The following is a 27,744-nucleotide window of genomic DNA, read 5'->3' as shown; positions in this document are numbered from 1 at the left end:
CTGAGGTGTGAATTAGAGGCAAGAAAGCTGACAGATGGAATGTAATCTACTTCAAAAACTTGAAGGAAAAGGAAGGGAAAGCTAGACCATCAGCTCATCTATTGGAATTCTAGCTCCAAGGGAGCAGCATTAATGTCTTTTCATTTTTTGATGAAAAGTGAGTTCCCCATACTCAGTATATTCTGACCTAGTAAATAAGGACTGAGTAAATCTGTTAGAGGAAAGGAAATCTGAGGGGTTAGGGAGTTGAGGGTATAGACATGAGAACAGTTTAAATGATTTAGTCTGTCCTGCTCCTTATTTTCTCATTTCTCTAGACTCAAACCCTTGTTTTTGTTTTTGTTTTTTTCCAACCCTTGTGTGGTTCTACTATACTTAACAGACATCTACAGGTTAGGAGGCCTCTGGTTGTCGCCAGAGTGTTGTCTATATCCAAAAGTGATGGTTTGGAAATCATTCCAAGGTACATGTTGAGAGTACCATGAATTTAGCCTCTCAGTATGTATGCATTTTGATCACTTGGAAGTCTAAGAGAAATTCTCAGTGAAATGGTTACTTCCTAGGACCTCCTCCTCTTGCTTGACCCTCACCATAAAATAATCAGCTCTACTGAATTCTTCATTTACTTCAACTATTAGTTCCACTGGCTCTCCACATTTAACCAAATTGTTTCCTATTTAAATTATGTTTGGTTGGTCTTAAATGGGAGGTTCTCAACTCTGCACATTAAAGTCACCTGGAGAAACTTTAAAAATACTGATGGCCAGGTTGTATCTAAAACTAGTAAAATCAGAATCTTTTCAGCATAGTGACTGGATACTGGTATTATTTAAAGCCCCCTCAAAGATTCTGATGTGTAGTATTGAGAACCAATTTTCAAAACCCTCATGGGGCTCCCAGTGCCAGGCAAATGAATTGAGTTGGCTACGCCCAGCTGTCAGGCAGGAGCATCCCTTAGTGGAGAGGATGAGCTTGCTTTTTTTTTTTTTTTTAAAGAGCAGAAGAAACACTGTCAGAATGCAATTATTATATTGACCTCAAGTTGATAGACTGCTTAGAAGAAGCTGAGCTCCTGGCACAAGGTATTCCTGCCTGAATAGCTCTTTGGCTCCCTGTATCTCTCCTGTCTTCTGGACAATCCTTGTACTGTACCAGCTGTGTTCTAGGGCGATACTATTCAAACTTAAAACATTTTTTTTTTAGAACATTCTTTCCAAATGAATTTCCATGCAGAAGCTGAATATAGAAGTGGATAAAAGTATAACTTCTCTAGCTGAGCCAGGGATGTGGGAGAATTTCCCTTCTTGGCTATTGCCTCCTCTTTGAAGAGGAAAAATCTCTGTCCTAAGATGGCCGACCCAGCCAAGAGGGGAGTCCCCATCCCTGCTCCAGGGCTCTTCTGGGTTTTTCTCCCTTTTCTGCTTCCCCCTGCTTGCGAAAAGTGCCAAGTATGTGGAAGTAGAATTGTATAAATTACCCCCCTTGCTTGTGCTTGGGGCTCAGACCTTTGGAGATCATCTCCTCTAAGCCGGTGTTAAATAAACCTCCTATCCTCCAAGATCTCTAAGTGCTGCTTGGTTCTTCTGTTGGGCGATGCAGTCCAGGTTCTGTAAAATCTTGATCTGCTCTGAGGTATTTCTGCTAACCTTAGGGTTTCTAGGAACACAGATTGAAAATCACTACCGTAGTGTGATTGCAGCAATATCGAGAACAAAAGAGCCAAAGGTAATGCTAGACAGAGTGTTATGAGTTGTTTTGGCCAATAGAATGACAAGGCACTCTCATTGAGTAGTCGAGGCTGGGGAAGCCAACACGCTTAATGAGAATGCTGAGTGGAGAGGAAGCATTTAAGGAGTTTAGCACAAGAAAAACAGAGGAGAGCAACCAGAGTAGTGGGAAGACTGAAAAATCACATCGTGGGAGAAATAGTTGAAAGAACCGGCAGTGTTAAGCCTGGAGAGAAAAAAAAAATGTGATTACTCTTCCAATATTTTTAGGACTGTCACATTTAAGTAGGAATGAAGCAGGTCTGTGTGGCTCCAGAAAGTAGGACATGCACCACTGGGTGGGAGGAAGCTTTAGGAAAAAAGCTTTTGGTTCATTTAAGAAGCAAGTTTCTAATATTATAATGAGTCCCCTCAGGAGTTACCATGTTCCCAATCCCTAGAGATTTGAGCAGTTGACTAGGATGACAAAGTCACTTATTTACTCCATCCCTCTCTCCCTTTCTCACATACTGGATTTGAAGACTAACATCAATTTAAGTAAAACTATAGTTATTATCAAAATTAAAATTGGAGTACCTACTATACACTACATGAGTGATTCCTAACTGCAGTGTTGATGGAGAGATGTATCACAATTAGCTATAAAATGTGTCCCAAGAATTAACTTCTATTAAGAAATTACTAAAGCTTGCAAATGATTTGCTTTAAAAGGACAGATTGGTGGGGCACCTGGGTGGCTCAGTGGGTTAAAGGTCTACCTTTGGCTCAGGTCATGATCCCAGGGTCCTGGGATGGAGCCCCACATCAGGTTCTCTGCTCGGCGGGGAGCCTGCTTCCTCCTCTCTTTCTGCCTGCCTCTGCCTACTTGTGATCTCTGTCTGTCAAATAAATAAACAAAACCTTAAAAAAAAAATGACGGATTGGAATGGATTCAACGTTGTGCCTATACCACGGTCACTTCTATTCATCTATGTTTTGTGATACATATTTGAGTGAAGAGTTGTGGGTCATTAGCTAAAATGTCTGAAGTTAATTATAATCTATGTCATACCAAATTTAAGTGACAACCTAGAGTTAAGTCACCAATACTGATCTACTGTGAAAAAGTATGGCACAATAAGATTTATTGTATTTTTGTGTGTTGCCTCTGGCACCATTTGTTTTACTTTCCTGGAAGTAGCTTTGTGTTAAGAGCCTCCATGGGGGGAGTGTCCTCATGTGAATGTCATCTGTGGCAGCATACCCGGTGGATGAGAATTTTGGGGTCCCTGCGTGTACCACAGTGGAAAGAGTGGCTAAATTGACCGAGCTTTGGAATTGGACATGCCTCCATATGGTGCCAGCCATTTCTAACTCTGCCACCTTGGACAGGCCACTTACCCTCCCCGACCTGCCATGAAAAAAAGGGGAATTAACTTCCTTACAGGGTTACCTGGAGGTTGAGAGATAAGGAATGTCCGTATCAAGTACATTTATTTAAAGAAAAGAATAGATTCTGAGTAAATGATAGCTGTTATTATTATTCACAGCCTCGGAACAGAGCTGGAGATAACATCCTTTTCAATTGCATTCAGATTTCCTCTAGTAAGATCAAAGTGTACTCCTAGTTCTTCAGAAAAAGTAATTACAGGGGAAATGGCTATTTTTTTTCTTAGCTATTTCATGAAGAACTATATAGGTTTTTATTTTGTTTGATCATCTGTTTATTTTCTTGGGAGGCTTTACTGTTTTAAAACAAAACCTACGTTTGAATATGAGGTATAACTCAAGAAATTATCAGCGGAACATAGAGCTACAGAAAACACTTGATTTTTTTTTTTCCCTTAGACATCATTTTTAATCCTCAGTTATATGCTGAGCAGTGTGGCTGGCAGTGTTAGACCTTGTTGGTGAGACTTGCAAATAATTAAAGGGCTTTGAAAAGATGTGACAATTTTTACATGTGCTAATTTTTTGTACTTCCATAAAACATAACTGACATGAGCAGGCCTCACCAGACTGTGATTATAAGGTGGGAAGTATGTTAATGTGCACTTGACCACAGCTCTGAACTATACCCAATCCCCTTCTATCCAGCAACAGGACTGGGATGAGAGCGAGGCAAGAATGCCCTTTTACAAATTAAAAACTCTCAGTAGTTGGAAAATATGCCCATATAGCTGACACTTACAGATAATAAGCTAACGTATTAATAGAGTAAGAAGTGTTTTTGGAACTCTGCAGAAAATTATTTGAGAGCAACCTCCTGCTCTGAGGGTTGCAAAGCTTTTCTATTGCTAAATAACTTCAGAGCCCATTTAGAGGAGGCCTAGGTGGTGTCTGGTAATTATTTATCTGTTATTTTCATCATCACCATCATCATTATTTATCTATTTATTCATCTTCTCCTTGCTTGCCAGTGTTACCTCATTAATTCAACCAATATATTAGGGCATTATCTTGACTCAGACGTGCTTTTTTTTTTTTTTTTTAAAGATTTTATTTATTTGACAGACAGAGACCACAAGTAGGCAGAGAGGCAGGCAGAGAGTGAGAAGGAAGCAGGCTCCCCACTGAGTGAAGAGCCTGATGCGGGGCTGGATCCCAGGATCCTGAGATCATGACCCGAGCCGAAGGCAGAGGCTTTAACCCACTGAGCCACCCAGGCGCCCCAACTCAGATGTGCTTTTTAAAAAGAGATTTACTCAGAAACTTGGCCATCCTACCAAGGTAATATTAGAGATAAAATCTAAATCTTTTTCTTACTTATGGAATCATGTTAAAATTTATTCATTAAGGGGAATTTGGAAGATATTTTGTTCAAGTGTCATTTCAGTGAAAAGCCATCCTCTGGTGATAAGAGAATAAAAAGCTTTCAGCGTAAGTGTTCATACAGAATATCCCATGTGCATTCCTGGAATGGTTAAGGATCCTTCTTTACACCCCATCAGTGAGCTAAAGTGATGGATATAAAAAAAATGAGGGCCTGCGACAAAGCACTGGTTATGGTCCTTTATGTGAATGATTTATAAGTAATGGGTGATGTTTATAATGCTGCTGTCAAGTCAAAGACCCTGGTAACCACAGTAGTGCAGATCACCTGGGGGACATGGTCATTACTCAGGATATGATTGCTTTGTTGTTTGATTTAATAATCCATTTTGGAGAAAATCAGCCATGTTATACTACCCTAGAGATTCGGCCTTATATATATCAGAACTGATTTTACAAGACAGTTACAGATGATGAAAAATCAGTGGTGATCCGAAATTTTTGATAAAGCAAGGTTCATTGATTGGGACTCCTACAATTCTATATTCGTTAGACCTGCATCTACAGGTACAAATATAGCACTTTACTTCAAAGGAAAGATAAAATTGTATCAACGTTGTCATAGAGTAAGCCTCTGAACCTAGGTCAGGATGAGATTTGAAGTGCTATCCAGTCTACCTAGAAAAACTGATGAAGAGACTGACGTCAGAAGTTAGGGAGTACATCAAAAGCTGCACGTGAAAGAAAATTCATAGTATCAATTGTATGGAAAAATTAAAATGAATAAATGAAATATTCAGGCAGCTATAACGTGTGGCAAGCAGGATAACCTCTTAATAGAGAGGAAGTAAAAATATTTTGCTTGAACAATTTAGGACTTGATTCGCCTAACAAGTACTTTCTCCTTCGCTTGCTTCCCATTTCCTACTCACGTTTGAAATACATACACAGGAGTGCCAGATGACTGTCTTTAAAGGGAGGATTTGACTTCTTGAAGAGGCACATGTGCTTCATTGGAGACTTTTAAATAAAATAGGTGATCTGTTTCAACGATTCAGATTTCGTTGTTGAAAAAGAGGTGAGAAAACGTTCCTTTGCATTACCCAGTGCTGGACTACCCTTTGTGTGAAGATGGATAATGCTCTACAAAAGGGAGAAGATACTCTCGTTATTCAGAATCTCACCTCATTTTGTTTTGTAACCCAGGTCCCTTCCTAAAAGCTAAGGTTTTTTTTTTTTTTTTTAAGTCTTTTAAAAGGATATTTTGACCCTTGCTTTTTTCCCCCCTTAACGAGAGAATTCCATTCGAGTACTTAAAAAGCCTCTTGGATCCTTTTTTATGGCTGCATAAGAATCAGCTTGGAAGGGCAAGTTTACTCTCTTCACTCACCCCCCCCCCGCCCCGAAAGATTTTATTTATTTGACAGAGCGAGAGGGAACACAAGCAATGGGTGTGGGAGAGGAAGAAGCAGGCTTCCTGCCCAGCAGGGCGCCAGATGTGGGGCTCTATCCCACGACCCGGGGAGGATCATACATGACCTGAGTGGAAGGTAGACGTTTAATGACTGAGCCACCCAGGCGCCCCATCTTCACTGTTCTTAATACTCTTCATTTTTCAATATATTTAAAATTGGGAGTAAGTTAAATTTTGATTGAGCTATAAAAACTGGACCTCTTCATGATACTGTGTCTTCTAGGGATATATCTTTCTACTTACTCAAGTCTTTTTAACCTCAGTGAGCATTTCAGAGTTTTCCCCTATAGATTTATAAATTTCTTAAATTTGTTCCTACATACATTAATCTCTTTTCCTGTTGTTATTTTAAGTGAAGTCTTTCTTTCCATTTTAACGCCTAGTTGGTTGGTTGGCCAGATGAAGGTTCTTGCTAAGTGTACATTAGTTTGTACCTAGCCACCTTACAGAATTTTTATTATTTGTGATGGTTTTTCTATTCTTTTTGTTTCTCCAGGTATACAGTTACATTATGAGTAATTAATGATTATTTTATCTCTTCCTTTCCCACTTTCATATCCTTTATTTTCCTTTTCTCTCTACTTAAATTGGCTTGTACATACTAGAACAATGTTAAAAATGGATGGTCATAGTGGAAATCCTTGACTTATTCTTGACTTTAATGGGATTGCCTTTAGTCCTGTTATGTTGGCTTTGGGATTGAAATGGAACTGTATGTATATAAATATGTTTACTTTATACATTTATAGTTATGTATAACAAAATATAAAATACATTTACACACATAATATTTATGTTATATAAATATATAATATCCATTTATCTCTATTTCAGTATCTAAGTGGTTATCATAACTTGCCCAGTTAGATATTTTAATATGTCCTGTTGCAACATACTGCATGTCTGGAATAAACCCTACTTGGTTTTCATACATCTGTGCATCTATATGTAAAGATACATAAGCTATATAAGCTTACCCTTAAAATATTCTCTATAGAATATTGCACTAACTCCCACCCCTAGTCCCCTACCACTCCTTTTTCTTTGGGCCTGTCACCCATTTGTCATTCCATCTCTTTCTTTGTTAAACCCTAGTCTGTGTGATATAATACACACTCTTATGTGGCCATTCATTTCATTAACTCAGTCATTATGAATCCTGTTTCCTGAGCAGTGATTGGATTAAGAATGTATACATAACACATCAATGCTAAAGATGTGCAGTGCCCAAGAAGACATTCTTCTGCAGCCGAAAGACAGTGGACAAGGAATGTAATCTCAAAGTGTAAAAATCAGAGGCCCAGGAGGACAAAGGACCGGAGAGAGCCTCCCAGGGAACCAACCCAAGGGTGACAGTTGGCCTCCAAAGGCTCTTCTCTGTTGCTACACAAAGGATTTCTGGATTTCTGTTCCTTAGGATATGTAAAATAGGCACTTAGTGATGATTATTTTTTGTTCCCATTCTTTTCCTTCCTGGAATTAACAGCAAATTACATTTATTCATTTTTTCTTCATTTTTGGATATTAAGCAAAAAAGGCAATAAGGGACTGCATTTTCTGTAGAGAATTTGAAAGCAGTGATAAAACTGGCTAAAATTCAGTCTGCTTTTCATTATCACCATGTGCCAGCCATTCTGAACAATGTTAATGATAAAAATACCCTTCTCTACCAGAGTGGACAGCTCCCACTGGCATCCTCCTGCAGGTTTCACTTTGGTTGACATCACTGAATTACTGAATTAATCTACCCTGGAGTCACAGTGCCTTGGGACTTGTTATGTGAAGGATTATTGTGAAAGCCATTTTGAGCCAAATTTTCTGTTCCTCCTCCATAAGGCTTTACTTGACCCTCTACTGGAAAGCTGATCTCTATCATTTTCTGCTGTCACTATATCTTTTTTCATACACCTCTTTGGTCTCACTTGTTTATACTCTTTATTTGGCTTCTCAATGATATTTTGAACTTCTTGACATCAAGGGATTTATCTTATTCATGTTTGTTTGCTTAGGACAATACCACGCTGGTAGCTGAGTAACTGATTTTTCTATGAATATGTCTCTAGACTTATGTGATCATTTATTCTAATGTCCCCATTTTGTCACTATTAGAATATTGCTCTTTTGGAATACCCCATGCTGTAGTTTGGACAACAGGAATTTAAGACTTGGTACATGACATAATTGTTTTACATTCCTCAGACTAGCTCCCCAGTTCTTATAAAATAGAACTTCATGGAATGATGAGAAAGATAATCTGCAGTTCTAGTTTTGGAAGATGTCTGCTCAGATACTTTAGTTGAGGATGGAAGAAGTCTACTAAATACACATACAACAAAACCTTTTTTAGAAGAAGCGTAGTTTTCCCAAATCAGATTATAGAATTTCTTGGTTTCCTGTGTTATGGATGAGAATCCACTAGATGGTACTATTACATAAGCGATCAGATTTGGAACAATGCAAAATTTTCTTCTGTTCAGCAACTGCTTACTGAAATATTTTGTTTTCAACTCAAATTATGCCAGCTTGATTAATAATGTGACTTAGTCTTGAGTAAGGAAGTAAATTGTCACTATTAAGATTTATGGTAAGCTTCTTGCAAAGTAAATGAGTAAGGTAATCAATTAGCAGTCTTACAGTAGTTCGTATGCATGGAAAATTGTGAACCACAACATGCTGTATTTGAAAACTGAGTTCCTTTCAGAAAAACATTTTGGTGGTTTGAGATGGGAATTGCATTTGGGATGCATTTAAAATTTCTCGCTTTGAGGTGACGAGGTGGCCGAGTGGTTAAGGCCATGGACTGTTAAAACTTCTTGCTTTGTAGATGGCAATTTATTGACTATTTGGTGTTAACAGAGTTTTGCCAGGAAACCAGCCACTTATCTGGGAACAGTTTAAACATTACACACTATGCAATTAGAAGCAGATTTGATTTAGCGGAGCAGCTACATGGAAGCCTCTTTGTAATATTTTCCATGGAGTTCACATTCTGGACCTACCTTGAATTTGGGGCTGTTTGAAAATAAGCCATTTTGACATGGAAGCATCCTTGAGAGTAATCCAAAATGAACCTGCTTCATAGAGAATTCACTTTATAGTATCATGGTGACAGAATCTCTAAATCACCAAAGTGATGAATTACGTATGGAGAATTCAAAGGCTTGAATGTAAAGGAAAAGTCTGAATTTGTATTAAAAGTGGCAGTTACATATATCAGCACTAAAGTTACTACAATTATTTAAATATTGGAAAATGTACTCTAAGTGACATATAATTTAGTAAGTAAGCCAATATTACATTTTCCTTCAAGCTCTTAAATCTCTCTGAGGGATTCTTAACCTGATCCATGGGCCTCTTAGGTGTTCATAAATAGAAAATTGCGGTCCAGGAAATTTGAGTAGAAAAATTACATTTAATTGAAATTCAGCATTTTCTTTAATTATAAATGTAGACAGTAAGCCACAGAAATATGATCAGTACTTGTGCTTTTGACATCAACTGAAATTACATATATTTTCACATCACATTAAAATTGTTTCAGTTTCTTAAAATATCTTTCTTATTCATCACTACTCTAAAGTTATGGTGGTTATTAGATGCTTTGCTGGATCTTCTTTTCAAGATGTTAAAAAGAATAAATATGCTACTCCATAATAGTTTTGAAATATTTTATCATATTTCAGTATAAGTGATTCCCTTTATAATCCTATACATTTTTCATTATACATTTAGAAATATTCTTCTGACATGGCCTTAGAAATTTTGTACTAGACCACCAGAGGGGTCCGTAATATAAAAATGTTTAGAAGTCCTTTGATTTGAGACAGGACATTCCAGCAAAACTGAACATTGCTTCTCTGCCTTAAAAAAAAGATGTAGGCTCCCTTGGACTGTACATTTAAGGGAATTGAATGACCTAAAAGGTAGATGACCTTGAAAAGAATCTATGATTACCCTTCCATTTAGCTATTGGAGTTTAGAAGGTGACTATTTCAAGTAAGAGAATATTCAGGATTTCCAAATTTATCAGAAAGTAAAGGTTTTATTTATCTATTTATTTTTAAAGATTTTATTTATTTATTTGACAGAGATCACAGGCAGGAAGAGAGGCAGGCAGAGAGAGAGGAGGAAGCAGGCTCCCTGCTGAGCAGAAAGCCTGATGTGGGATTTGATCCCAGGACCCTGGAATCATGACCTGAGCTGAAGGCAGAGCCTTTAACCCACTGAGCCACCCAGGCACCCAAGGTTTTAAAATATAAAGCAGTAGACTCAACTTTCTATAGCAGATGGGATTGAGAATTCAACTAAATAAGCAGGAACCTTGTTTCTTAGTATTCACCTTCCCTAAAACGATTCAAAGGCTGATATCAACTTCTCAATTAACACACAGGTCCAGATAACTTCAGGAAATTAAGAAACATTAAGAAAATTTTTACCAGGGATAGAATTAAAAGTTGTGGTAAAGTATGCTGCCCTGTCCTAAAGATAAAAAAGGAAGCTGAGAACAAAGCCAGATTATAACTAAATTGCTTGAATTTGGTAGCTTCATCAAGAAATACTGTATCTGTGGCACACTCCTTATAGACGTAACTATTCATTATGCCAAATATCTTAAATGTGTGTCTCATCGCACATTGACATCTTTTTCCCATTTAACTGTGAATGTTGGGAAAGGTTTGTGTGAATGGTATGTCTAGTGTATCCTTCAGGTTCTCCCTGTGTCTGCTGAAAATTCATGTTTTGATTAAACAGTGTACTTAAAGGGAACTTTAAGAACTTTTTTAGAAGGAAAGAAGAGAGATTTCTGATTTGTCTGTTTGGTATGTTTGGTAGAAGACACCACAGCACTTTCTCTTGCTTTTGTAAAGGCTCTTGTATTCTGTTTATTTGTTAAATGTGAGGGATCATCTCTGTGTTCAAGAAAAGGCTGATGGTGCTAAGTACTCCTCCTTCTGCATGTTTTGCCAGCGGAAAAGTTAGAGCTTCTGGGTCAGGGGTGGTGCCCTTCATCTGGGAGGATTTGTTGCTGGAGGAATGCAGGCATGGATCCATTAGGGCGAACTCAAGCCTGCTGTTTTAATGTGGGGGCTTCCCATGAACTATGGTTCATCTGTGTGTGGAAAATCACCAGGTCTCTTGCTTGGGTCCTGAACCCTTTCTTCCCGTTCAGCTAATGGTTCACATGCTGGGTGGAGCGATTTCTGCTCCCTCAAATTTTTCTTTCATTCCATCTTACAAGCTTATCATCTCAGTGTCTCAGCCACACCACTGTTCCCCCGACAGCACACTTCAGAATTAGTTAGTGTTAATGTTAAATTTATGTCGCTCTGCCCACTGAGTCCTTAGATCCTGATTAGATAGGGTTTACTGACCTTTGGTCTATATTGCCATGTTAGTGCTCCAGGACCTGGTCATTTCTGGCCTCAGAAATAAATATATATATATATATATATATATATATAAAATTATACATATATGTGTATATATACACACATATGTGTATGTGTATGTATGTATGTGTGTATGTATGTATGTGTGTGTGTGTGTGTGTGTGTGTATGGCTGTGGATCAATGAGAGTGTTTTTCCCTTGTGTTTTCCAGAATTTAGTCTTACCACATTAGCTTAGAGTCCTTCCATGGATTCTTTCATTTCATTAATCTCTTTTCCCTTCACTCAGTAATAAATGCAATGCTGGCCATCTTGATTGTCACGAGGTTGTGTCATTATAATCCCTAAAATCCTTTAGTAGCTCCCCCTTTTCCTCTTTATTATCAGTGTTTCCATTGCATTCAGCATTTTATCAATATTAATTTCCTCACATCCTGAGATACACTTTTATATTCTTTCTGTACCTCTCAGAAGTCTTTCATCCATAAGCTGTCGTCCAAGCTTTCTTCATTATCTCCCTTTCATAATACTCTAGAAATGTGACCTCGTATTCTAGACTTCCATCCATATTTTTTATAAAATATGTCTCAGTTATTTAGAAGAAAATGCAGGCTAATAAGCTTCACCAGTTAGCATATCTCCCTTCAGTGCTAATACTTCTGTTACATACAAATGAGGATTCATCATTGCAGGCATTTCAAGAAGGCATTAAGCCACTTACATGTGTTTGAGTGGTGGCTTCTTTATGTGCAACTGGTTCTACTCCATGAAATATACTACAAACCACCTTTGTAGTTTCTAAAGCTAGAGTTATATCTTGGAGAGTTGAGTTACAGACCACATCCCCTGGGTTGCCAATAATGGATCGTACTTTTCATATATTCTAGATCTCTGCCAGCCTCTCTATATCCAGTTGGACAAATAATCCAACAAGAAAGCGATACGGAATTTGAGGGAAATTCTGAAAACATTTTGGTTAAAGAATATGTTCAAGGCTGGTATCTTAGTTAGCTCAGACTGCTGTAACAAAATATCATAGATGAGGTAGCTTAAGCAATAGACATTTGTTCTTCATAGTCCTGGTGGCTGGGAAGTCCAAGATCAGGGGCTCAGTAGATTTGATTCTTGGTGAGAGCCTGCTTCCTGATTGATGGACAGATGCCTTCTCAGGTATGCTCACATGATCTTTCTTTTCTTATAAGGGCACTGATCCCTTTGAACTACTTTAAACCTGTTTACTTTCCCTGCCTTCAAATACTATCACCTTGGGGGTTAGAGCTTCAACAGAGAAATTTTTAGGAGACATAAGCATTCATTATGGTTACAGAATCTGCAGGATCCAGTGCCAGATGAAAATGTGGAGCCCTTGTTTAAAAGCAAGACACAGGGGCGCCTGGGTGGCACAGTGGGTTGAAGCCTTTGCCTTCCGCTCAGGTCATGATCCCAGGGTCCTAGGATTGTGACTGGGTGGGGCTTTCTGTTGGGCGGGGAGCCTACTCCACCCCCCCCTCCCCCGCCTGCCTCTCTGCCTACTTGTGATAAATAAAATCTTAAAATAAATAAATAAATAAATAAACGCAAGACACAAGCGCCATTGGTAGTACTAAAATATAAGACTTCTCACTTTTGCAGTCTCCTGTGACCTGTCATAGTATCTTTTTCTTACTACTTAATGTCACACTCCTTTGGGCATGGGGATTCTTGTTATATGGGTGAGTGTAGACCCTTACAGGGCCGAGGGCTCCACCCTGTGCTTTGTGTTTGGGTCCGCTGGCTGCCAGGCTTCCCCTCTGGCCAGCATCAGATGTTCATGACAAATCCTCCGTCTTTCCCAGGAAATCGCTGCATTAACCAGCTGAGAACAGGTGATTCCCAAGGGATTGCAGCCACCATACTGGCATGTAGTACTTGGATCAGGGGTGGGTAAGAGGCTTGCTCTTGCCATGTCTCCTGCCATGTGAGCTGTGGCACTGCCAGCCTAGAACAGTGAGGGCCACCACCATGCCTCTTGCTGTGTGCTCTTACACGTACCACCCTGACACACCCAGAAGGTGGAAGTGGCAGCAGTCGCTCGTTGGGGGAAGATGGGAGGTTAAGTAGGGTATGGAGCACCTGTGGGTCACCCCCTGGGCAGCTGAGAATCAATCCCAGGGTGGCAGCAGGAGGCAGGACTGTGCCTGAGCCAAGCCTCCAGCCCCTGGCAATGCTCCGTTGTCCCATCGAACTTTACATACAAAATACAGATTCCAAGATAAAATGATTAAGCATTTTAAGATAGAGACTGCAGCCCCTTAAATTCTTGAGCCTGGGGCCTTTCCGACTCTGAGTCCCTGTGTAGCTGTGCCCATCATGGGTCCATGGAGCTGGCAGTGCCTGCCATGTCTAAGACTAGGCTATCGTGTAGCATTTCATATCAAGCTAGTAAATCCTCAAAGAATAGGGATGATAACATGTCATTCCTCATAAATGGCTATGCTGCATGGTCATTGTCTCTGAACCCCACAGTATTTGCCATGGTAGCATATGTCAAATTCATTCATGAATTCAGTGAATTCAGTGTTCAATTCATTGAACGTTCATACATCAAGACAGTGAACCCACAAAATCTAATCCCAAATTGAATACTACATTCGTGAGTATTCATCTAGCTGGTAAAATTTATACATGAAACAGACATTTCATTTCCTACACATAGCGTTTCCAAAATCTGAGGATCTCTTTACACAGGTATTTCTTAATTATTTTTTCTTTGATCTGTGTTTAGGGAGCCTCATCCACAGATAGATTCCACAAGGAGGAGCTCCGACCTCATTTAAGCATCAGGGTTTGACGTTTCTATCTCAAGAGTGTATCCGTGGAGAGTAGGATTGTCTTGAAGTATAATTAGTTCCAAGGCAGAATTTTATCCGTTGAGTCTTTTGGGAGTGGTAACATGTAAACACTTATTAAAATGTTGTGGTGGGAGGGGGCATGAGTCTGCGTGAGTCAAACTAGACAGATGCAAATAAAACCAAAGGCTTTCTGCCCTCTGAGGTGATTTGTTTCTGATTGAAGATATATGTCACATGGTAGATTTTCATCCATGTTAAGAGATAGCAAGGAAAGAGTAGGACGATTTTGCAGCTCACAAATAGCTCTGACAAATAGAGATATAAACAGTGTAGCTCTCAGAATCTAGTATTTTTCCCAGGGCACCTTTAGGGGAGGAAAAAAAAAGCTATTGAGTTATGTTTCCATATATTAAGTTCTCATATCAGGAAAGTGTGGAATAAAGTATATTGTGGATGTCTTGTACAAATATAAATAAATTGAGAAATAAACAGTATTTTATAAACAGATGAGACAAAGCAATAGAAATGAAGGCTTATGAGGTGTATTGAATTATAGACTGTTTTTTTTCTGCCTCTCTTTAATCTACATAAAGCCACTTAGTCTTTTGAGCCACAATGAAGAAATTAAAAACGAGTGTCTTATCAAGTCAGGAGTATGCTGGGACAATGGCTGGTGAAGCTTGAAGGGTGTGCTCAGTCTTCTGATCTTTCTTCTGGGTTCTCCAGCATGGCTTTGTGATAAGGACTATACAGTTCGTAAAAGTTGGCAGGCTCCACCTGGCATGGCTGAATACGTAAGACTTTGTTGGTTCTACACATCTGGAGAGTTTGGGAGACTTTTTACCCTGGACTAAGGTTAGTGGAAGTGAATTGGGAAGGAATTGTATTAATTGACCTTGGGACTTTCCAAAAAAAAAGGGCTGGGTTAGATTCATAGGGTAAACAACCAGAGGCCTTTCCTGGCAAAATAGCACACCCACCCTTCTTCTATTCCTTTCTTTTGTCTTGCTTTTATTTTTCACCATCTGGCCTTATGGTATGAATTTATTTGCTTTTACCCCAGTAAAATGGAAGGATCATCCTGAGGACAGGGACTTTGCATTATTTTAGAGACTGTCTCCAGAGTATAGAACTATGTATGGTACAGAGCAGGTGTTCTGTAATTATGTGTGAAATGAATAAATCGGTGAATGTGTATGTCACTTGATTTATCTTGTGTGTGTGTGTGTGTGTTTGAGATCGGACTCATGATGTTGTAATGTAATGCATTTCCTACTTTGATACAGGGAAACAGAGAAATTCTCAGCATTAACTAGGCTGATAATTAAGTTTTCCCCTACTAAGGAGTCTCCTATACCTCCTACTTGTTTTTTAAATTTTTTTAAAAAAGATTTTATTTATTTATTTGAGAGAGTGTGTGTGAGAGAGAGAGAGAGCTTTCGAGCAAGCATGGGTGGGGGTGGGGGTGGGGGGCAAAGGGAGAGGGAGAAGCAAACTCCCAGCTGAGCAGGGGAGCCAGACTTGGGGTTTGATCCAACGACCCTGGGATCAAGACCTGAGCCAAAGGCCATTGCTTAACTAGCTGAGCCACTCAGATACCCCCATACCTCTTTATTTGAAGTGTGGGTCTGCAGATCAACAGATCAGCCATTAGATGGTAGGGCCCAACCCAGAGCTATTGAATTGGAATTTGCATTTTCCTAAGATGCTCAGGTAATTAATATGCATATTAAAATTTGAATGGGTAGGGGCGCCTGGGTGGCTCAGTTGTTAGCATCTGCCTTCAGCTCCGGACCTGATCCCACGGTCTGGGATGGAGCCTTTATCAGGCTCCCTGCTCTGCGGGAAGCCTGCTTCTCTCCCACTCCCCCTGCTTGTATTCCCTCTCTCCTTGTCTTTCTGTCCAATAAAATCTTTAAAAAATTTTTTTGAATGGGTAACTCCAAATAGATGGGACTTCTAACTAGACGTATGACTAGCTTGGGAAGTCTGGCTTCCATTTCCTTCTGGGGAACAAAGCAAAAGAAGAAAGAAAGGTAGTAGTAAATGGAATGAAATGAAGTGTTTTGCGGTGCCCTTTACTCTTTCTGCCTTTGTATCTTTCTAAATACCTCTTCACAGACTCCTCTCAACTGTGAGTCCTTCTTGTTGGCACGCTTCATTTCTTTCCCATGTTAATATTGTTCCAGCTTTCTTACAGTGTTGTGGTTTCATCTGGTATGTTGAGGAGAGCAAAATATGCTACTCCAAAATAATGCCACTCTGGCTTTTGATTTTACTGAATTAAACTTACGAAAGAACCAGTGCAAGAGAGACACTCTGGCTTTCCTTTGTCATCGGTCCACCACCGTCTCCCCCCAGGCAGGAAATAAACCCGCCATGGGAAAAGCATTTTTCTTCCTCAGCTTTCTTAGAGGTCAGGGAAAAGTCCATGTACAAGAGAGTCCCTTCTTCCAAGCAGGATCTTCCAAAAGACTCTTTGATCTTTGGACCACTGCTGACAGCAGTGGCCTCCTTGGACCTTGGGATTTCTTCTCCTTTGTGGCTTTTCCATTTATTGAGTTTTTGAGGGAGTGTCGTGCTCAGAAAGTAGGTGCTGTGTATTTTTTTTTTTAAAGATTTTATTTATTTATTTGACAGAGAGAGATCACAAGTAGGCAGAGAGGCAGGCAGAGAGAGAGAGAGAGGAGGAAGCAGGCTCCCCGCTGAGCAGAGAGCCCGATGTGGGGCTCGATCCCAGGACCCTGAGATCATGACCTGAGCTGAAGGCAGCGGCTTAACCCACTGAGCCACCCAGGCGCCCCTGTGCTGTGTATTTTAATAAACATTACCTGAAATAGAGTCTCAGGAATTGTTAACTTATAATGAACAGTGACTAAAATTGAGAGTCCGACAGAAGTCACTCTTAGGGATTGGGTGGAGGAAAATGCCAACTTTTTTTTTTTTGCTACAAATATCCTGGATCAACATCCTGAGATTTTTGTGTGTGACGTGTTAATACATACTGTTTCTTCCCCCACTGCCACTATCTTCTTCATAGTGAAATTTTAGTTTCTTTGAGGAGAGAAAGTTTAGATTTTGCTTAGTATCTAGCATCGTCCTGTACACTTCATAGTGTTTAATATGAATTCATGATTTGAAATTTGAGAAGAATCAGCTGCAAATGGAAAGAATTTTGAGGGAACTAAGGACCTAATAAGAAAATAAGCCATATATTTAGCAAACAAAAGCAGACATTGAAAGGCTGGTTTGTGATGTTTTCTGTGGACATTTTAAAGCTGCATGAATCATTATAATTGTAAGGGCCTATTTAGCCAGAGCGATTCCATCTTGGATTAAACAGTCATTTTGTTGTTCATGCAGTAAAACTTAAACTGTCCCTGCCCCCCTTCCCCCAGGGGACTTACTTAAAAACAAGCCCTGGAAACCAGTCCCAGGTAACAAAGCCCAAATACAAGGGTGGGTCAGGGCAGGTTGGAGACATCCAGTGGGGGGAGGGTATGCATACGGTCTCCCTAGTTACCAAGGAGTATGGGCCCCGCCCTTTGGGTGCCTTTCGGGCGCCAATTCTGACCAAGGTGATAGGCTAGTTCAGATATCTACTAGGGTAAATTGTAATTCAATTGGTCACTTATGTGTGACCTAGCATGACTGTGCAGCTTTCTCTGTGTGTTACAATTTCATTGGCCACCTGTGCGTGGCCAGGCCCAACCACATGGCCTTTGCCCTTAAAATCTAGTCTGTAAGGCAGAGAGGGGTTGCGCTCTCTGTAATAGGCGCAGCCCTGGCCAGTCGGTTTGATTCTTTTTTTTTTTTTTTTTAAGTTTTTATTTATTTGACAGAGATCACAAGTAAGCAGAGAGAGAGAGAGGGAAGCAGGCTCCCTGCTGAGCAGAGAGCCAGATGCGGGACTCGATCCCAGGACCCTGGGATCATGACCTGAGCCGAAGGCAGCGGCTTAACCCACTGAGCCACCCAGGTGCCCCAGTCAGTTTGATTCTTGATGCTTGGCACGAAATAAAGCTTTGCTTGACCTTCGCTTTGTATCAGTCTCGGTCCTTTAATCACAGGCCCATTATTGGGGGACCTTTCAATAATAAGCAATTGTTAGGAATGTTTTACATTGTTTAGCCAATATATATATATATATATACACATATATACATATATATATGTATATATATGTATATATGTGTATATATATATATATATATATTTTAGCCAGACTATCCTTATTTTTAATATGTGGTCAGGCTTAACTATGGGTCTGGTATCTATTTCTTCTTGGAAGCTGTATTCACATAATCATCTAGGTAAAAATTCATCATGCCAAGATAGCATCATTTTGCTTCATTCATATTCCCTAGTGAAGATCATACCATGTTTCCTCTGCTGAATAACAAAAACCAGGTTCTTTGTTCTGTCTTGAAAGGTGATATGGAATGAGCTCAGCCTGCCTTTGTTTGTCTATATCCTATGCCATATTAGTGTTAGTGAATAATGTAAACTCAGGACAGGCACGCTTTTTTTGCTCTTGGTGGTGCTGACACATACAGAAGCACAGTGTTTTACACTTTACAAGTTTAAGAGGATACTGTGTAGAACAGAGCCTCACAAAAATAAGCTTATACAAATATGCTATAAATTAAACAATGCTGACATGGATGTGATAAGTTATAGATAGGCAATAGCAAACTGTTTGCTTACTGCTGTAGTTTATTTTTTAATGGATGCAAAATGTAAAGTACCCAATTTTCATGTCATTGGATTCTATCCTTCTATAATTTTCTCCACTCAGTTTCATCAGGTTCTTAGGCATGTTCCAGTTTAACCCTACATGTGCTTATTACTATTTCTGTTATGTCTATTATGTATAATTAAAGGTGTAAAGTTTGATCCAATTACACTTTTGGGCTGATGAGAGAAAACTAGTGATGTAAATTAAACTGTCTTTGGGCACAGTTTCATAAAAAGCAAGTCCCAAAGCTATAGCAGAGGAAAGCCTGTTTGAATTTAGCTTCCTTTTATGCTTTCCTCTCTATATTTACTTTTTAACTGCTGAGAAATAAGAAAGAAAAAAAAAAGTGTATCTGAATTGCTTCTCCCCTAGGTGTTATGGTAAAATTAAAAAGCAAAATATCAGGGTTCACAAAGGGGTGACAGGGCTTGGTACCTTCTAAACCAAAGGGAATAGGAGAGGGCCTGGTGATGTAATGTAAGGCTGGAAAGGAGATAGATGCTCTTTTAATATAATATGATCTAGAGAGCACTTCCAGAATAGTGAAATAAGAACTATTGAAAATTTACTCTTCCATAAAAGCAATGAGAACACTGAAAACAATTATCAAGAACAACATTTCAAAAACCCTAGAAATTAATCGAAGTTTTGCAATAATTTGGGGATCATTTACTTAAGAAAAATGTCTAAGTCTTAGAACAATGAGTTTTGCAGTGTTTTTCTCATTTTTTAAAGGTTTTTTTTCTTTCTTTATTTAGTACCAGCAAGGGGGGGTGCAGAAGGAGAGGGAGAGATGGAATCCCAAGTACACTCTGCACTAAGTGCAGAACCTGATGCAGTGTTCGATGTCACAACCCCGAGATCATGACCTGAGCCAAAATTAAGAGTTGGATGTTCACCTGACTGAGCCACCCAGGCGCCCCAAGTTTTGCATTGTTTTTATTTGCCCTATCCCATACCCTTCTCATCAACCTTGAAATCATGGTAGCCAAGAAAACCAGCAATCTCTAGTAGCCACTGGAAGGGACAGAATAGGTTTGGATGTCTATAAAATGCCCCATTCCCAGATAATTGTCATTGTTTGACTTGCCTGCCAGTTCCCTGGAAACCCCACTGGCAGTGCTTGTCTTCACTTGACCTTTTAGCTCAGTGCTAATAGCCTTTTCCTGAGGCATTTGTAAAAAATAATCAGTTCTGGTTATCTAGCAGTGCAGCTACCTGAGGTGGTGATAATATCCGGACCACATATGAAGATGGCCAGAAGTTTGGACCTCTGCCTTCGGCTCAGGTCATGATCTCGGAGTTCTGGGATCGAGTTCCACATTGGGTTCTCTGCTCAGTGGGGAACCTGCTTTCTCCTCTCTCTCTTTCTGCCTGCCTCTCTGCCTACTTGTGATCTCTGTGTGTCAAATAAATAAAATCTTTAAAACAAACAAAAGAAGAAGAAGAAGAAGAAGAAGAAAGAAGAAGAAAGAAGAAGAAGAAGAAGAAAGAAGAAGAAGAAGAAGAAGAAGAAGAAGAAGAAGAAGAAGAAGAAGAAGAAGAAGAAGAAGAAAGAAAGAAAGAGAAGATAAAGAAGCTGGCCACAAATTTAAAGGAAAAGCTGGGTAATGAAATTCCATTAGAGGGCTTTGAAAAGCTCTGACATATTCCTGGGAATCTAGAAGGTCATACACATGTGCAAAGCTGTGTGCATGTCTAGGAATAGCCTGAAAGGGCTCTTGTCTCACTTCTGGCTGGTCTCAAGTTCTTCTCAGGCAGGAAGTGAAGGCTAAGGCAGTGTAATAAACTCTGTCAGAACTTGAAACCCACGCAGATCCTCCCTTAGTAAATGCTGAGAGACTTACTGGTTCAGACATTTAAGAAAAATCTGTATCCAATTATTAGCTGATCCAGAGCTAACTGGGCAGAAAAATCAGTAGCCACCCATGAGAAAGGCTACAAATTTTACAGAATTAGTTAGGGAAAGCCATTATACAAACAAACAACAATAACAAATCTTGGGGGGTAAGATCTGACTTTCAGAGTTCCCATATTATTATTATTTAAGGTATTTAGCTTTTGACCAAAAGCTAAATTTTGGTCAAAAATTTAAGGCATTCAAAGAAAGAGAAAGTATGACCCATGCATGGGGAAAAAAAGTCAAGAAAAACACGCACTGAGGAAGCCCAGGTATTACTAAAATAGCTTAAATTACTAGCCAGACTTTAAATCTGCTGTTCTAAATATGTTCAAAGCATTAAAGGAAACAACGTTTAAAGAACTAAAGTAGAGTATGCGAGTAATTTTTCATCAAGTAAAGAATATCTGTGAAGAGGTAGAAATTATAAAAAATAATCCAATAATCTGGAGTTGAAAAGTTACAACTGAAATGACAAAGAGTCACGTGAGGAGCTCAGTAGCAGATGTGAAGTGGCAGAAAAAACAATGAGAGAATTTGAAGGTAAGTCAACTGAGATTTTCTAGTCTGAGAAACAAAGGAAAAAAAAAAAAAAGGAAGAATGCACAGTCTCAGAGATGTGTGGAAAACCCTGCAGAATGTCAACAGATGCGTGGTGGGAGTCCCAGAAGGAGATGAGAAAGGAAAAGAATACTGGCAGCCGCAAAAGCCTGGAAGGAAATGGGAGTAGATTCCCCTCTCGAGTCTACAGAGTGAGAATGTCCTTGTCACCACCTTGATTTCAGCCCAGGAGAATGGATTTTGGACTTCTGGCATTCAGAGGTGCTAGAGAATAAAGTTTTGTTATTTTCATTCACCTTTGTCATGGTAATTTTTTTTTACAGCAGCCATAGGAAACTAGTATACTTCCCAACTCATTCTCTGGGGCTTGTATTACCCCGATGCTAAAAAACCAGACAGAAGAAAAACTCTATGTATTGATATCCCATATGATAGATGCAAAAATCTGTGACAAAATACTAGCAAACTGAATCCAGCAATATGAAAACAAAATGAAACAACAGTTGTACAACATGAAAAAGACACTTTATCACAGGAATACAAGGCTGGTTTGACATCTGAAATCAGTGAATTACATTATATTAATAGAATAAACGACAAACCCACATACTCATTTCAATAGATGGAGAAAAATAATTTGACACAATCTAGTACCCTTTAATGATAAAAACAACCCACAGCTAATGTAATAATGCCAAAATGTGGAATGCTTTTCCCTTAGGATCATAAACAAAATAAGACTGTTCTTTCCTTTTCAATTCAACATTGGACTGGAGGTTTTAGATGGGATAATTAAACAAAAGAGCTCAAACATATCCAGATTGGAAAGGAGGAAGTAAAACTATCTATTTGCAAGTTACATGGTTTATATAGAAAATCCTAAGGATTCTATTAAAAAACATTTATTATGGTAAAATACATTTAGCAAGGTTGCAAGATGCCAAATCAATACAAAAAATCAATTGTATTTCTATATGTTAGCAATAAATAATACCAAAATGAAATTAAGAAAACCATTTTATGTTTAATAGCATCATAAATAATAATACAGGAACAAATTTAACAAGAGGTGCAAGATGTGTACACTGAAAACTATAAAAAGATTATTGAAAAAATTAAAGAACACTTAAATATTGTAAAGACATCCCATATTCACAGATTGGAAGATTTAATATTGTTAAGGTGGCAGTATTCCCTAAACTGATCTGTGAACTTGGTACAATCTTTAATAAAATTCCAATTTTGCAGAAATTGACAAACTGATTGTAAAATTCATATGGAGATGTAAGGGACCTAGAATAACCAAAACAGCCTTGAAAAAGAATGAAGTTGGAGGACTGACACTTCTTTTTTTTTAAAGATTTTATTCATTTGAGAGAGAGAGCATGAGCAGGGGGAGAGGCAGAGGGAGAAGCAGACTCCCCGCTGAGCAGAGAGCCTGATGCAGGGCTCGATCCCAGGACCCTGGGATCATGACCTAAGCTGAAGGCACATGCGTAACCAGCTGAGCCACCCAGGTGTCCAGAGGACTCACACTTCTTGATTTCATAACTTATTACAAAGTTACAGTAATCATGACAATATGGCATTGGATTAAGGATAGACATATGGATCAATGAAATAGATTTGAGAGTCCAGAAATAAACTCTTATTTTTATGGTCAATTCATTTTTTAAAAAAGATCTTATTATTTGAGAGAGTGCACAAATAGGGGAGAGGCAGAGAAGGAGAGGGACAGACAGACTCCTCGCTGAGTACAAAGCCCAGTGTGGAGTTCAATCCCAGGAACCCAAGATCATGACCTGAGGTGAAATCAGATGCTTAACTGACTGAGCCACCCAGGCTCCCCTATGGTAAATTCATTTTTGACAATGGCACCGGTACAACTCAGTGGTAGAAGGAATGGTCTTCAGTAGATGGCCTTGGGACAACTGGATATCAAATTGTAAAAAAATGAAGTTGGACCCCTACATTACACTATATATAAAATTAACTCAAAAGGAATCAAAGGCCTAACCATACAGCTAAAACTGTAACTTTCTTAGATGTCATCATAGGAGTAAATCTTTGTGTCTTTGGGTAATTAAGGTTTTCCTACATATGACCTAAAATATAAGTGTTAAAAAAAAAAAAAAAAACAAGGGGCACCTGGGTGGCTCAGTGGGTTAAAGCCTCTGCCTTCAGCTCAGGTCATGATCTCAGGGTCTTGGGATCGAGCACCGCATGGGGCTCTCTGCTCAGCAGGGAGCCTGCCTCCCTCTCTCTCTCTGCCTGCCTCTCTGCCTACTTGTGATCTCTGTCTGTAAAATAAATAAATAAAATCTTTAAAAAAAAAACCAAAACAACTTCATCAACATTGAAAACTTTGTGCTTCAAAAGACACCATCACAAATTACAAAGACACAGAATGAGGGGAAATGTTTGCAAATCATATATCTGTTATAGGGACTTTTATAAAGAACATAGAACTATCTCCTGCAACTCAAAATAAATGACAGATAACAAATTTAAAAAAATAGATAAAGGATTTGAATATATATTTCTCTGAAGAATATATGCAAATGCAAATAAGAACACAAGAATATGCCCAGCATCATTAGCCATTACGGAAATGTAAATCAAACCACACTGAGACACTATTTCTCACCTACAAGATATCTATAATAATAATTAAAAAATGGGAACAAATAAGTGTTGGCAGTGATGTGGAGAAATTGAAACCTTCATACATTCCTAGAGGGATTGTCAATGGCGCAGCATTTTGGAAAACACTTTGGCAGTTCCTCAAAATGTTAGATTTAGAGTTAACATGATCTAGCAGACTACTCCTTGGGATATACCTAAGAGAATTGAAAACACATGTTCACACAAAAACCTGTTCATAATCGTGTTATTCATAATAGCTGAAAAGTGGAAACAACTCAAATATAGCCAGATTGATAAATGGATAAATAAAATGTGGTATATTTATACAGTGGAATATTACTTGGTGATAAGAAATGAAACACTGATACATGCTACATCATGTGTAAACCTTGAAAACATGCTAAGTGAAAGAAGCCAATCACACAAGAATACATACTGTATGATTCCGTTTATATGAAATGTCCACCGTAGGCAAATCCATTGAGACCAAAAGTAGGAAGTGGTTCCCAGGGGCTGGAGACAGAGTGGAATGGGGAAAGATTACTAATGGGTAGAAAAACAGAAAACAAAAAACAAAAGAAAGCTTTCTTTTTAAGATAGATAGATAGATAGATTGATTGATTTATGGCAGGGGAGGGGTAGAGAGAGAGATGGCAAGTGAGTTGGGGGAGGGACAGAGGGAGAGAATCTTCAAGCAGATTCTTGCTGAGAGGAGCCCAATATGAGGCTTGATCTTATGACCCTGATACCATGACCTGAGCTGAAATCAAGCATCAGATGCTTAGCGGATTGAGCCACCCAGGCACCTCTCTTGAGACGTCTTTGGCACAGAAAGGTAGTTTCATTAAAGCATGGGGACAGGACCTGTGGGTAGAAAGAGCTGTTGCCACAGAGTTTCTCTTTACGGAGATGAAAATGGTTTGATACTAGGTAGTGGTGCTAGTAGCGCAGCTCTGTGAATATATTTTCAGCTTGTAAATTATGTACTTTAAAAGGGTGAGTTTTATGTGACATGTCTCAATAAACCTATTAAAATACACACACACTATGATCTAAATGTTATACTAGGAAATGATACGAACTTGGATATAGAACAAAAGGGATATGTGAAAGAGATTCATTTTTATTATATTAGATTCCTCGGAAACAAAAAAACCCCACTTATTCAGAGATGGTCTGAGAATACTGAAGAGAGGAGGAGAAAAGCAAGGTGCTATTATAGTGTCTTTTTTTCTTACATATTGCCAGGACTGAGTTTTACTCCAACCCAGTAGCACAAACTTGTGCAAGTCAGCCTGTGTAATACAATATTTATAAGGTGAATCATCAGTCTGTTTCTGCTCACATACCGTAAACCTGTATTCTCATTTTTCTTTATTCTTCTTTCTAGACTTATTATTTCAAGGCTCATATAAGAAAGCTTTCTTTTATTCCAAATTATTGTATATTAGCAAACACTTGGGGAGTTTAAACAATATATCAACATATCTTACAGTTATTTAACGGAGGATCTTAGCTAGTTATTTAAAAAACAATTTCCTTTTCTAACTTCTCATTCCTGTCAGTCTGGGTTCAATGAGAAAAATAGAAATTAACCAGATATCTCCAGGTTTTTCAAGGAGAAACTTTTTTGTTTTTCCTCCAGGGAATTAGGTGCTTACAAAATCATAGGAAAGGGCAGAAGAAAACAAAGTAAGAGGTGGGGTTCTTCCCCCAAATCAGAAAATTATAGGCAGCTGCTGCCTACCTTCCAGCTAATGCCTGATAAATACACCACGAAACCCAGGAAGGAAGCTGTTGCTGATCCGAACGGCTGCATGGGTGAGAGTAGATTGTTCTCCTTCCTGCCTTCCAAAGCTCCTGCAAATGTATCTTTTTTTTTTTTTCTTAAAGATTTTATTTATTTATTTGACAGACAGAGATCCCAAGTAGGCAGAGAGGCAGGCAGAGAGAGGAGGAAGCAGACTCCCTGCAGAGCAGAGAGCCTGATGTGGGGCTCGATCCGAGGACCCTGGGATCATGACCTGAGCTGAAGGCAGAGGCTTTAACCCACTGAGCCACCCAGGCGCCTCCAAATGTATCTTTTTGATGGAATCTCAGTTGGAATCTTAATGGCCAGAGATTCTGGGATTTTTAGTTCCCAAACTTCTAGTGCCTGCATGTACGAGGAGAATATACAAGAGTAGTCAAGTCTTCCTAAGCAATAGCCAATATAACATAGCTTCAGAAATTAAAGCACGGTCAAAATGAATTTTATGATCTTTAAACAAGTACAAATCAAATAAAATAACCGCAGGAATGCTGTGCTATTCTTTTACATCAAGCCATTTACTTCTGGTAAATTTAGCTTTGGATGAATAATGTTTTATTTTTAGAAATTAAGCTTTGTTCTTTAAAATACTAGAAAATTTACTACTGTGTTTTTGCCCATTTTTATATTTTACCCTCCTTATGTCTCTGGCTGCTATATCTTAAACCCAGAACATGTTTGTGTTAGTGTCTCATTTTGTCTGTAACACATTGTTGCAAATTTAGTGGCTTAAAATAATGAAAGTTTACCCTCTTACCATTCTGGAAGGCAAAAGTTTGAATTCAATGAAAAATCAAGCATCAGCAGAGCTGGTTTCCTGGGGAAGGCTTTGGAGGCTTTGTTTCCTTGCCTGTGCTAGCTTCTGGAGGCTGCCTGCATTCTTTGACTAGGCCCTTCTCAAATCCCCCCAACCTCTTGCTTCTACCATCCCATCTCCTCCTCCTCTTTTCCCATTACATCTCTCTCTGCCTCCCTCCTGTAAGGGCATTGTGATTACATTTAGGCCTGACCTGGAAAATCCAGGATAATCTCTCCATTACAAGAGTCTTAATCACATTGGTAAAGTTCTTTCTGCCATGTAAGGAAGCATCCATAGGCTCCAAGGATTGGGACCTGGATATCTTTGGGGACTGTTATTCAGCCTACCACAATATTTAAAAAGTACATGAGTTTTTCTTATCAAAGCCACCCTCCCTCATTCCTGTTTTGTGCCGGGACTTTCCACAATGTAAGGCACCATCTTAACTCATCACTATAACTTTGGATCTGAAATTTCACAGAAAGGGCAATTTGGGACCCAAAGACATCTCCAGATTTAAAGTGAGGGGGTGGGAAACCATTTACCATGCTAATGGACATCAAAAGAAAGCTGGGGTGGCTATCCTTATATCAGACAAGTTAGATTTTAAACCAAAGACTGTAATAAGAGATGAGGAAGGATTATATCATACTTAAAGAGTCTATCCAACAATTGTAACAATTATAAATTATAAATTGCTACAATTGTAACAATTGTACCTATCTATGCCCCTAACATAGGGACAGCCAATTATATAAAATAATAATAAAATTAAAGAAACAGGGCACCTGGGTGGCTCAGTGGGTTAAGCCTCTCCTTCGGCTCAGGTCGTGATCTTGGTCTAGGGATTGAGTCCCGCATTAGGCTCTCTGCTCGTCAGGGAGCCTGCTTGTGATCTCTCTCTCTGTCTAATAAATAAATAAATAATCTTTTAAAAATTTAAAGAAACATATCAATAATTATACAGTAATAGTAGGAAATTTTAACACTCCCCTCACTGCAATGGACAGATCTTCTAAACAGAAGATCGGTAAGGAAACGAGGGCTTTGAATGACACACTGGACCAGATGGACTTCTCAGATATGTTCAGGACATTCCATCCTAAAGTGACAGAATA

Source organism: Martes martes (assembly GCF_963455335.1).
Source record: "Martes martes genome assembly, chromosome: 9".
Classification (NCBI taxonomy): Eukaryota; Metazoa; Chordata; class Mammalia; order Carnivora; family Mustelidae; genus Martes; species Martes martes.
This window is presented reverse-complemented; position numbering follows the sequence as displayed.